Source organism: Limanda limanda, chromosome 18 (genome assembly GCF_963576545.1).
Source record: "Limanda limanda chromosome 18, fLimLim1.1, whole genome shotgun sequence".
NCBI lineage: Eukaryota > Metazoa > Chordata > Actinopteri > Pleuronectiformes > Pleuronectidae > Limanda > Limanda limanda.
In genome coordinates this window covers 19,901,402-19,912,794 of record NC_083653.1, presented here as the reverse complement: position 1 = coordinate 19,912,794, position 11,393 = coordinate 19,901,402, and positions in this window count along the sequence as shown.

Genomic DNA, 11,393 nt, shown 5'->3' with positions numbered 1-11,393 from the left:
CAGGGAAATCTGTGGAGTGTTCAGGTGAGGGGTGATGCAGGAGGCACATTATAGTGTCTAAATTCCACTGCAGGGATCACATGTTTTTGTTTACAGTACACAGACCCATCGGCCTGTATCAACAAAAGCTCGGCAATCCTGTTCTCTTACCAAGCACACTGCTTCCAGCTCACTGCAAATTCTCCAGATATAGGTCCATGCTTCTCAGCATGGACCTATAGGGACCTCTGACTCAGACAACTGTGTTCTCAAATCCAGTCCCTCAGCATTATTTCAGGGGATTATCTGGTGTTCAGTGTATTTGAAAGCAAGTTAAGAATTCAGAGTCCTGAGAAACTTCTCCTCAGAATAAATTGAATACAATTAAATTGCATCAGCAAAGACGTTTTACAGGAAACATTATTTATCCACATGGTTGTGTGGATTTTTTCTATTAATGTAATGCTAAGTTTAAGAGTGATTAAGTTTTATGATAAAGAAGCTTGTTGTCTTATAAAATAGTTATAATGTATATTATAATGTAACCAAAATAACACTTTTCACCCAAAAGAGCTTTTTTTGAGTAACCATAACCATAGATGGAAACTGTCATACTAGGGCTTGGCAAGAATCTGGCATTGTGGAATGTATCATGATACATTGGTTATGATTCAATATATTTGGATTTATATATAAGCAAGGAAATGTATTTGTAATTACAATTTTGGCAAAACTTTCATAGAACACACATTATGTATCAGTATTATTAATATATTAGTGTCTTACACCTCTACATTGTACTTGAAATTGTAAGTCACTTTTCAACTAAATGCATCTGCTGTTGCAGTGTAGTTGTATGAGGAACAGAGGAAATTATATTTTTATTAAATACAGAGAGAAACACAATGACAATGTTGATATAATCTGTGATTTATAATCATGTGTCTACCAACTACCAAAAGTAACATCTAACAAATCGCACAGCAGTGAAATAGGCAGTAAAGAAGACATCTAATGACAAATGACATCTATCACAATCAATAACAAGCAGACAATTGGACTTTTCTTACTTTTAATAAATGCCAGGACAAATTTCCTATGTTGATTGATGCTTCGTGGTCATTGCAGAAGTTCTCTGGCTGTGAGAGAAGGATTTTCCTCTGTGAAAGCTCTCTGTATGATTCCCCTTCTCATGCCCAGGTTCCTGTCTCCCCAAAGGCTCGGTGAAGGCTCGGTGAGCAACACAGCGCTGACTTCTGCATTTAGCTGCCGTAACATAATGTTAAACAAGGAGACGGTGCTTAATTATTGATAAATCTCTCATATGCTCAGTGGGCAGAGTATTATCTTCACTTGAAGGGAGTAATCCTTTGAAAACATGGCATTAAGTGAAGCCAACTGGCTGGTTGTATTTTTCTTTGTCAAATGAGGGAATATAACTGAACTCTGGCCTGATGGACCAACAAGACTGATTGTCCTTGAACTAGATGTGCTGTGTTCAGGCCTGTGGAGGTCCAGGCTCCAGGGGTGAACTCTTAACCTTCATGCCACAATTACCTTGCAGCAGCCGTCTAGTCTTGGATTACATCAGACATGAATGCATTTTTTAAAAGATTAACCTAAAAACACTGAAACAGGGTGCAGTGTTAGATCCATTTCCTATTATTTGACCAATAATCAAACAATCTCTATTAATTGGTCTGTAGCTTTTGTACCTTTCAAATTTTTTTTTTTGTCAAATGTGATTTAAAAAGAAGGGACAATTAACTAGAATTTCTCTTCTTTCTTCAAAGTAAAGGGCAAACGTTTTAAATCTGGTTAAAATTAGCTGAATTTCTCAAAGAATTTCTCACAAGCAAGAATTGTGGGATTCAAACATCAGAGAAGGCCAACAGGAAGAATGATGATGTTGGGCCACAACCACAGAGATGTTATAGCGGTGTGGTGTTTCTGCACAGACTCAACATTACATCAAAACCTAGAGTTCTTTAGAAATCAGATCAGGATCCCATGTTTCACTAGTGACTCACCTGTCTCCCCTTTCATTAAGCCACAGTGATGGATAAGGTGAGCTCGGCTTGTTATTCTGGTCTGTCAGTCTTTCTGCATGAATTCTGTCAGTCTTGTGTCTAGACTAATGAAAACCATTCTACTGTTTCAGTCCGTGTGTGTCTGTGTGTGTTGTCTTGTATTGTCAGTGTGTGTCATGCTTTGGAGTGAGAGGTGATTGATGTTTGACATTGTGTAGGAGGGTGTTTACAGATCAAAAACAACACAGCGAAGTCCCACAAAACACACAGTGAGGTCCGCTGATGTCTCCTCTCATGTTTAAAACGCTTTTGCTACATTCAAGTAAAAGTCACTGGTGCTGAAGATGTTGATTTTAGTGCTTAAAACCACTTTGATGGGACAATGTCAGAAATGAATAGCAAAGAATCGCACTGTTCTTTGTGTCACAATCAGAATGGAAAAAAAAAGAAAAAGAAAGAAAATGCATAAAAAACTTTAATATAAAACAAAAGTACTAAAAACTGATGATAAATAAACAGCTTAATGTAGAAAATACTTTTGATATCTATTATATAAAAATTACAATGAACTACAGAATAATTTTACATGTACAGTATAATAGTGTGACTTGGGCAGTGAAATTATAGATTTGTTGTCCTCCCATTGAACAGAAAGGTAATATTATACTATATATTAATATGTCACCATTAAAATGCAGTTTGACCAATACTTAAGTGTCTTTTTTTAGACATGAGTTTATCATTATATACATTCATATTTTGTTAACATAATTGTAATGTTAATAATTTATTAAATCGTATCATTCAGATTTAATTATAGATTTCCTTTGACTTTCTTTGGGTGACACACAGCAAGTTTTTTTTCATTTTAAACCCAGTATAAAGTAGAGGACTTTCCCACACTGAAGTTCCCAGAAGCCATCTGTGGCTGCCTCAGAGGGACAAATATCCCATTCACCAGGTGAATTTCACAGGTATTTTATGAGCTTTGAGAGCAGTGGCCTGTTGCACCGTTGTGTCCTGACTGTGGTTAAAAAACACACAAGTGAATACTGTTCATCTGAAGGTCTTGATTGTTGGTTCTCCCTGAATTTGTACGAGGAGTGAAAGCTGATTGCTGTTCGGTCCAGTCCAGACCTGCTCTGCGGTCAATGTGTCCCCTGTCTCCTGTGTGAATGCAAACGTGACTGGACTCTTGTAAAATGTGGCAAGTTCCCAATGAACACGCTGGCTGCAGCCGGAACCCCGGGCAACCTGCAATACACTATGCAGTGTTTGAGTGCGCAGTGTGTATGCATGGTTAACATGTCCCCTGACCCGACACATGCTAACATGCACACTGTCACACAGACCGTTGTCCCAACAGAAAACTGAGTCTGGAGTGTGTCATGGTCGTCTATGCATCAAGTGTTAAAGTAAAGGCCTCTGCTAGTTTTCAGGCTTCTTGCCAAGAATGGGCGGGAAAAACAGTTTCTTATATCAGGTATAGCTTTCAGTGTTTGTTTTAAAATGTCTCCAACTGTCTCCCACCTCAGTCTACGTAGTAATACTAAAACAAACTTGGTTGCTTACTTTCAGAAAATACTACAAATGAGCAATGTTTAAAATTAAGAGCAGGGATTTCTTTTCATTGACAATGCTTCACTGCTGGGAGTAGAGTCACGAGTTATGGTAACCAATAAGGACGCGATCTCGGAGCCCATTGGCTGTCTCCCGACCCCAAAATATGGTCCCTCACCTATAGATCCTGTATCTTCATATATAGTAGTGTGGACAACAGGCATAAACATAGCAACAATGATGCTTTTAAAAACTAAAAGGTAGAAGTGTGAGAGGTGTTGCGTTATCATTGTAGCTCCTATTCCACTTGATATGACTTATTTGTGCTCCTACTGTGTTCTTAGCATTCGAAGGCAGCCTAATGTGTCCTCCAATTTTTCTTTAGATTCTCTCCCATTTGTAGCCCATTTGACAGATTGTGCCATTTTATTTAATGAAAGGTCAGGCGGGCTTGTTGAGGGGATTCCCACCCTGCTCCCCAGGGGGAGAAAACAGAGGCTCTTATTACCACACTGCTGAAAACGGCAGAGTCATTAATGGCAAGGAGAGAGGGGTGGGGGGGCACCTGTGGATCCCTCCTCTGGGATCTGTGTCTTCAGTTCGCTAATGGTTTCTGAGTGACTCGCTCAAAGCCTTATTAAATTCAGGAGGATTCAGCGAATCAGGCCCAACTACTCATTAAAGAAGCCTGGTGCTTGACTTGGACAGTCGATGGTCCGGGTAATTACTGGGCAATAACTGTTTAATTCCATGATGACCTGCATTATATGACCAGGAAATAATTATGGAACAACAAAGAAGAACTGTTGTACTGTAGCAGTGATTTTTGGTTTTGTTTCCAGTTCTATTAAACATGGGTAGACATTCATTCGATTATTTGAAAGGCCTCTGATAAATATTATAATTTCTTAATTCTAGTCCAGTAGTTCTCAAACTTTTTACACCATATACCACCTCAGGGAATATTAGGCTCTCCAAGTACCACTGTTATGTCTAACATTAAAATACAGTAGCGTAGGCCTAACCTGTAGCTGATACACACAAGAGGAAGGTTTATTCCTAATAAGAAAATTATTTATTGTTAACTGTTGTCAGCCACAGCCACGCTGCACAAAGGTGTAGACCTAGAACTGGCACTCAAATACTTCCTACACACTGGTGTATAGATATAAGTTATAGCTTTTTTTGTCATAAGAGATGAGAGATAAGAGAGGTGAAGTCACACACAATACAAATCATGTTAAAAGTTGGCCAGCATGTTGGTGAGTTCTGATAGTTTACAGACTAACGCCAGGGAGACACCATATCTCTCAACCTATCAGCCCACGATTCTGCTTCGTAATCACACATATAGCTAATATGTTGTTTTTTGCTCCGTCCAATGTAGGGGTCCATGGGTGAATGATGATGGTCTTCATAAGTTACAATTCCCACGATCAGCCTACTTCACGACAACACCAAAATAGGTCTTTAGTTATTGATTGAGAGACCCCTAGTGGCCGAGGTTAACGTATTGTACATTTACGTTTTCTGCCCAAGAATGAGTTTTGCCATCAATCAGTCTCTGGCTCAGACTCCCCTCCTCTTTCTACTGAATGTTACTAATTTTCTATTTTTGAAAACCCTTCATCAGATCAACGTCGAACTTGGAAGGTCAAACATCGTACCACATAACGAGGGCGGTGCAGCTCGGACAATTTACAGCGTGCAGATGCCAGGGTTTCTTTCATTGTGTAACACTGTATCTACTGAGGTTTTCGCCCGCAAACCAAGTTTATTGAGCACATGGATCTCGAGGGCACAGTTTACAAATCTGAGGGCATGGACTTTGCAACAGCAGGGCTTATAAAACACGCACACACAGAATTATTCTGTTGAACTGGCCCCACCCTTGACCGTGGTACATTTGTGTAATGAGTAATTTGTGAGAAGTTGTTTGGATGATGCTCTCGCTGTAGAGCTGCACGCTGGATTAAGGCACGCCAAGCAATCAGCAGCACGGCAGTAGTCTCCTCAAAGCAGCGTGGGCCTAAGTTGAATCTCCACCATCTTCATCACGTCTCCTCACTGAACAGGAAATGTGTTCAGCTGCTTGCGCACACGAAGTGTCCTTGCAGACATCTGGATCTGATAACATTTCAATTGGAGAACAGACTCTGAATGAGCCACTTTTTCTCTTGATCGACAGATTAGATGTGTTACCTTGTTCTCAGCTTTTGCTTGACTCTTCCCAAGCAGCTCAAATTGAGCAGATTATAACTGCTAGCTACTCCAAGCAGAGAAGGCCAAAGGTCAATTTGGATAACTGAGAACTAAACTGAGAACAAACACATTTTGTGAGCAGGATTGCTAACAATGACAGTGATATTTTCTCTCTTAAGCTGTATGCAATCAGCTAGTCACTAGAACTCAGAATCTTAACCAAAATGTTCCCAAAGGTTTTCTGTGTGTCTGTGTGTACATGAGCTTTGGAGAAATAATGACATTACAATTCATTTTACACATCCACTACTGTTTACTATTGTTTTGTGTAATGAGCATGCACCACAAACAACAACAACAATGGTGGCTATATACCAGTTTCTCTCCTTTGGGTCTAATTACCAGTTTGCAGTTAAATTTAGCATCACGACCGCCACCTTCCAGCCCGGCATGCTTGTTTAAGCCTTTTTAGTATTTTTTGTGTTCCCGCTGGACCGAGATTTGTCGGAAAACCAAGTCTGAGGATGAAAAAACAGAGGGGGAAATATTTATAAAAAAAATATCTGCAGTAGTATAAACAAGGCAGGCATGACTGTATGTACACTTTTAATCTGGCATCAACATGTTTTCAACCACACATAGACCCAGGAGAAAAAGCAGACAAGACGCTTAATGAACACAGTTGCTGAGGTGCTATATGTGAACACCTTGTTTCACTCTTATTGACCAGATGTTGGCCTTTGCCTTCAGAAATAAAGCAGAGAATGATCACTCCATTTCTCAAGGTTGCAGTCGCTGCTCTGATTGGAGGGCCTGCTTGTCTCCCTGACACACACACACACACACACACACACACACACACACACACACACACACACACACACACACACACACACACACACACACACACACACACACACACACAAACATACACACGCACATGCACGTCTCTCTATAGTTGTGAGGACACTCATTGACATAATGCATTCCCTAGCCCCTGACCCTAACCATCACAACTTAACCCTGACCCTAACCCTCAAACCAACAGCCCATTGAATTTGTGGGGACCAGCCAAAATATCCCCACAACGTCAAAATGTCCTCACTAAGTCAAAATTTCCTCACAATGATGGAATTCAACCAAAATTGGCCCTCATATCTATAGATAGACATTCATATATACACACACACACACACACACACACACACACACACACAGACAGTCTCACTTTGGGCTGTGCCGAGTTATATTTAGTTGATAGTGATGGTTGATCGTGTCACACTTCAGGTGTCTTTACTGCTATAATGCCACACGCTGGTCTGCTCCTGCTCCGTCCCTGTCTCTCCCACCATCTGGTAGAGTGGATGAGTCATGTTTGTGAGTGGAGGGTATTTTCTCATGGCTCCTCTATATATTGTGTGTGTTTTTGTTTGTTTATCAGCAAAACAGAAAGTGGGTTACCTCTATGCAGTCAAACATCTATTCGTCAATGAATGGTGAACAGGTACATGTATGCACATCTGCACATCATGCATGTGTTTTCCACCCAAACCCCCCCACCCCTTGCTCTCTTTAGCAGTAAGCAGACCTTCGCCCACGCAAAGCTGCGTTGCCTGGGTGACAAATCAGTTTGCAGTTCCTATAAAAAGGCTGCAGGGTTGGAAAGGGGAGGTGATGAGGAGTCCTGACTCCTGTGTTGTGTTGCTGGACTCTTGATTACTTCCTCTCACTGTCCAGTGACTAGCTTTTGCCTGCTCGGTCTCTTGAGTAGTTACAGCTTGGTTTTGTGGTGTGGGTCAATTCTACACAAACCACACACTGATGTTTAGATTACTGGTTTAGAATTAAACGTGTTTTTTATTCTGAGAAGTTCTGGCCACTGGTCACTTTGATATATTGAATTTTTCATATTGTATATGTTGAAAAAGTAAAGGTAAACAAGAATCCTAATTTTAATGGAAGATGAAGAAAGTAAGATAAACGGAGGGATGAATTCAGGGCAACAGTTGTGAACACAGCCGCTTGTGAGAAATCCAGCAGTCTCACAAGGTTAGGCAGAGGACAATGGTTGCAGTTTACATCAGAGCAGAGAGACACTTAGTTCCTTACATATTTGCTCTTGTGGTTTTTGTTTACACAAAGGTTAAAAAACACACTCACTCCTCTATCTGCGGCAGCCCCACGGACTCAGATTCAGATACCAAAAAGCCAAAGCTTAGTGGCGGACGATAAGCCTCGAGTGGGCAATCGCAGCTCCCTCAGGAGAGCAGATTAGGGAGCGGGCTGCTGTAAATTAAATGTGTTTTGTCAGGGGATTGGATTGGAGGACAAAACATGCAATTTTAAGGTGTCACTTAAGGCTGTGGAAACTTAAATGTCATTGAAAAAAACAAAATAACCGATTAGCTCATAATATAAAGAATCATCATTTGCATCCATTAATCACAGCTTGATGTGTGACACAGTATCTAGTCTGTACTACATAAAGAGAGATAGCGTGGTGTGGATTGTAAAACTTGTAATCAAATAATTTCTCCTTGAAAAAGTCATACTTAGTGAATTTATTGTAATGCCAAACACTGTTACAATACACTCAGTGGTAGAACAGGGACATGCTCTTGTCTGTGGGGCCTCTGCTTTTCCTCCCTGCCCCCCCCTGATCACTTCCATATGGGCTGGAAGCAGTCTGCATCTCCTGCACCGCACCATAAGTGATGGCTGATTAATGAGAGCGAGAGAAAGGGAATGAGAGGGAGAGGGAGAGGGGAGGCAGTAGGAGACAAATTAGGGGGAAAAATGGTTTTGTGAAGGCATTGGGAGGGTGAGACAGTGGTACATGAAGTTATAAATTGAGTGGGTAGGTAAAAAAAAAAGATGGTGTGAGTGGAAAATTACAAACCTGCTACAGAGCGATGCAAAGGATGCAGATGTGGCTGAATTGCTCCCCAGAGCTCCTCCATCCCCACGCTCCTTCCATCCGTCCGTCCGAAGCCAGCTGCTCTTCTCCATGAACAAACCCTCGGGTCATCCCTCAGCCCCATCTTACCTCTCTCTCTCTCTCTCTTTCTTTCTTCCTCTCTCGTCCTCTTTCATAGCAGGGACTTCCCCTGGATTCCCCCACCCAGGCTTGGAAGAGCCCTCACTAACATTGACATGGCTCCGCTCGTATTGCTTCAGCTTCCCAGGGTTTATCATCCTCTCCAAGCTTGGAGAGAACTGGCTCTGGTCATCCAGAGTGGAGCAGTTTACAGCCAAAAAGGCCAAACTGCAAAAAGCCAAGTCAGTCTCAAAAGAGACATGGACACCGTGCAAAAAACAGAAAAGAAATACCTCTGTTGTGAGTCAGTCCACAATGTCCCAATGTACACTGAACTTCGGATAGTCCCTTGAATTTATTATGGAAAAGAGGAGTATCTCCTGCTGTGTTTTTTCATTTGTGAAAGGTAAACTCCAGGGGAACTCCGCACCCCATTGTCAAGACATTCTCCGGAGTTCAGGTCTGATAATGGCTATAGTTTTGTTTTAACCCCCCCCCCTATGCAGGGAAGATATAGAGATCACTGTTTCCTTTGACCTGTGCAATCATTTCGTTTGCGGGGCAGAACTCGAAAAATATTTGGAACTTTCATGAAACTTTACAAATATACTAATCGAGTATAGTGAAATTATGCCTTTTGTTGTTTTTGGTTTGATATTTCATCTACTAATGACTCTTACAATTTTTTAAACAGTTATGAAAGAATAAAAATAAATCAGTACGTAAAAACTGAACCTAGAATGTAATTTCTTTTTAAGGTAGTCTTTGGGCTGTGGAAGGAAACCAGGGGAAACCCACACAGTCAGGGAGAAGATAGAAAACACACGTAAAGCAGTCACTCCACCACCATGTCGTCCTCATTATGAAAACCCAATCTGGTTGCAATTAGGTTTTCCACAAAACATATTCGCTGCTGCAGTTTAGTTGCACTGGAACATCTTTATGTAGGAAGCGAGGTCGTTTTGTTAATCTTGTCTGTCTCGAGGGAAACGGAGGAAACGGAAGAGGTGAACGAGAGAATGGCTCTATAATAGCAACCAGCTGATTGAGCTGATGGAGCAGCTGAAAAGCTGACAGTGTCAGTGATCACATAGGAAACCAGGAGAGGAAACATTCTGTTCTGTTCAGGCACACCCCCATTCAAAAAAAAGAACCTGAGAGTTGAATGAACTGTGTAAGTACTGTAGCTTGTTTTAGACGCTTTCAGCAGATTGTAGCTGGTGAAGAAGATCCCACAGCTATGACCCAAAGACTCTGGATTACAGGGCAAATCTCTGCAGGTGGTCTTCAGTGTGTTATGGACAGAATACTTTATATAACAGCAACCAACGGACGCATTCATAGACTCTGCTATAACAACAGTAGCTTTATTGAGACTGTGAATGACTAATTGATTTATCATGCATTTTTCTCATTTCATTAATTTACTGCATTGGGTGATCAATGACTTTTCAGATGGTAGTTCAAATTCATCATAGTTTACCAAGGTGTACGTTTACTATTTCGACAAGAAGAACCAGTGAAGCGGCATTTGTGACTTTAAAAGCTGAAACAAGTAGATATTGGGACAATTTGCTCTTTGGAGCAGTTGATTATCATAATTGCTGCTGGATAATCCATCCTTTTAGTAGTTCATCTTCAGTCAAATGCTTAATAAATTTGTTCTGTAGTTTTTGCCTAATCCTGTAAACAGACAATTAGACAGACAAGCAGCAATGAAAACATAGCCACCTTGGTATTAGTGTAGAGTAGACACTAAAGTATCAGCGTCTGTATCAGGAGAGAAAAGGTCTAATTGTTTCAGTCCAGAAACCTCAGTCGCAACAGGTCAAGGTTTTAAAGGAGTCTTTGTGTCCTTCAGCTGTACTGGACATTCAGCCTTCATGACATCCTGTACAGGATGTATCAAAGTTTCGCAAATATCGGAATAGCCGCAAAAACAAATGCCTGGTGTCCTTTTATAGATAATCAGTAGTATTAAAAAGGTCTTTTGTTCAGATGATAAATTGATAAAGCGAACAAAACATGATGATTGGATTCCGGAAAACAAAAGTTTTCCCAGTGATAAATGAAAATTAGTTCCTTCCTCATGAATAAAGATGTTAGATGAATCTGCCTGAGCTCTTATCAGTCTACTAGAGGTCACAGTCAGTGATTCACCACGTTCAGAAGGAGCAGTGTGCTGGCATGACAAAAATGAAATCATCATTCATTGCTTGGATTTGTCAAATTGTTTTTGGCAGAAACAATGTGTGAGATATTAGACTCCCCCTTTTTTGGTTTTGTTTCTATTTTTAGACAAGCCGGTTGCCTAGTTACGTAACTTTGGCCCATCAGCAATGAAATTAGTCATAATTTCCATCCATAGTAGTGATGCAGCGAGTTGGTACAATCAGACAATGTGTCACAGATGTCCTGTCTGGCGTTTTGTGTTTGTGTTCTTAACTGGGGTCAAGAACACCTAACAACATATAACATAACAACGTATAACAATATATAACAATCAATCCATCCTGTAACGGCCCCCCGCTTCTCCACACAAACGCTGAGTCTCTTGAACTGATGTTACACGGCTCTTTATTCTC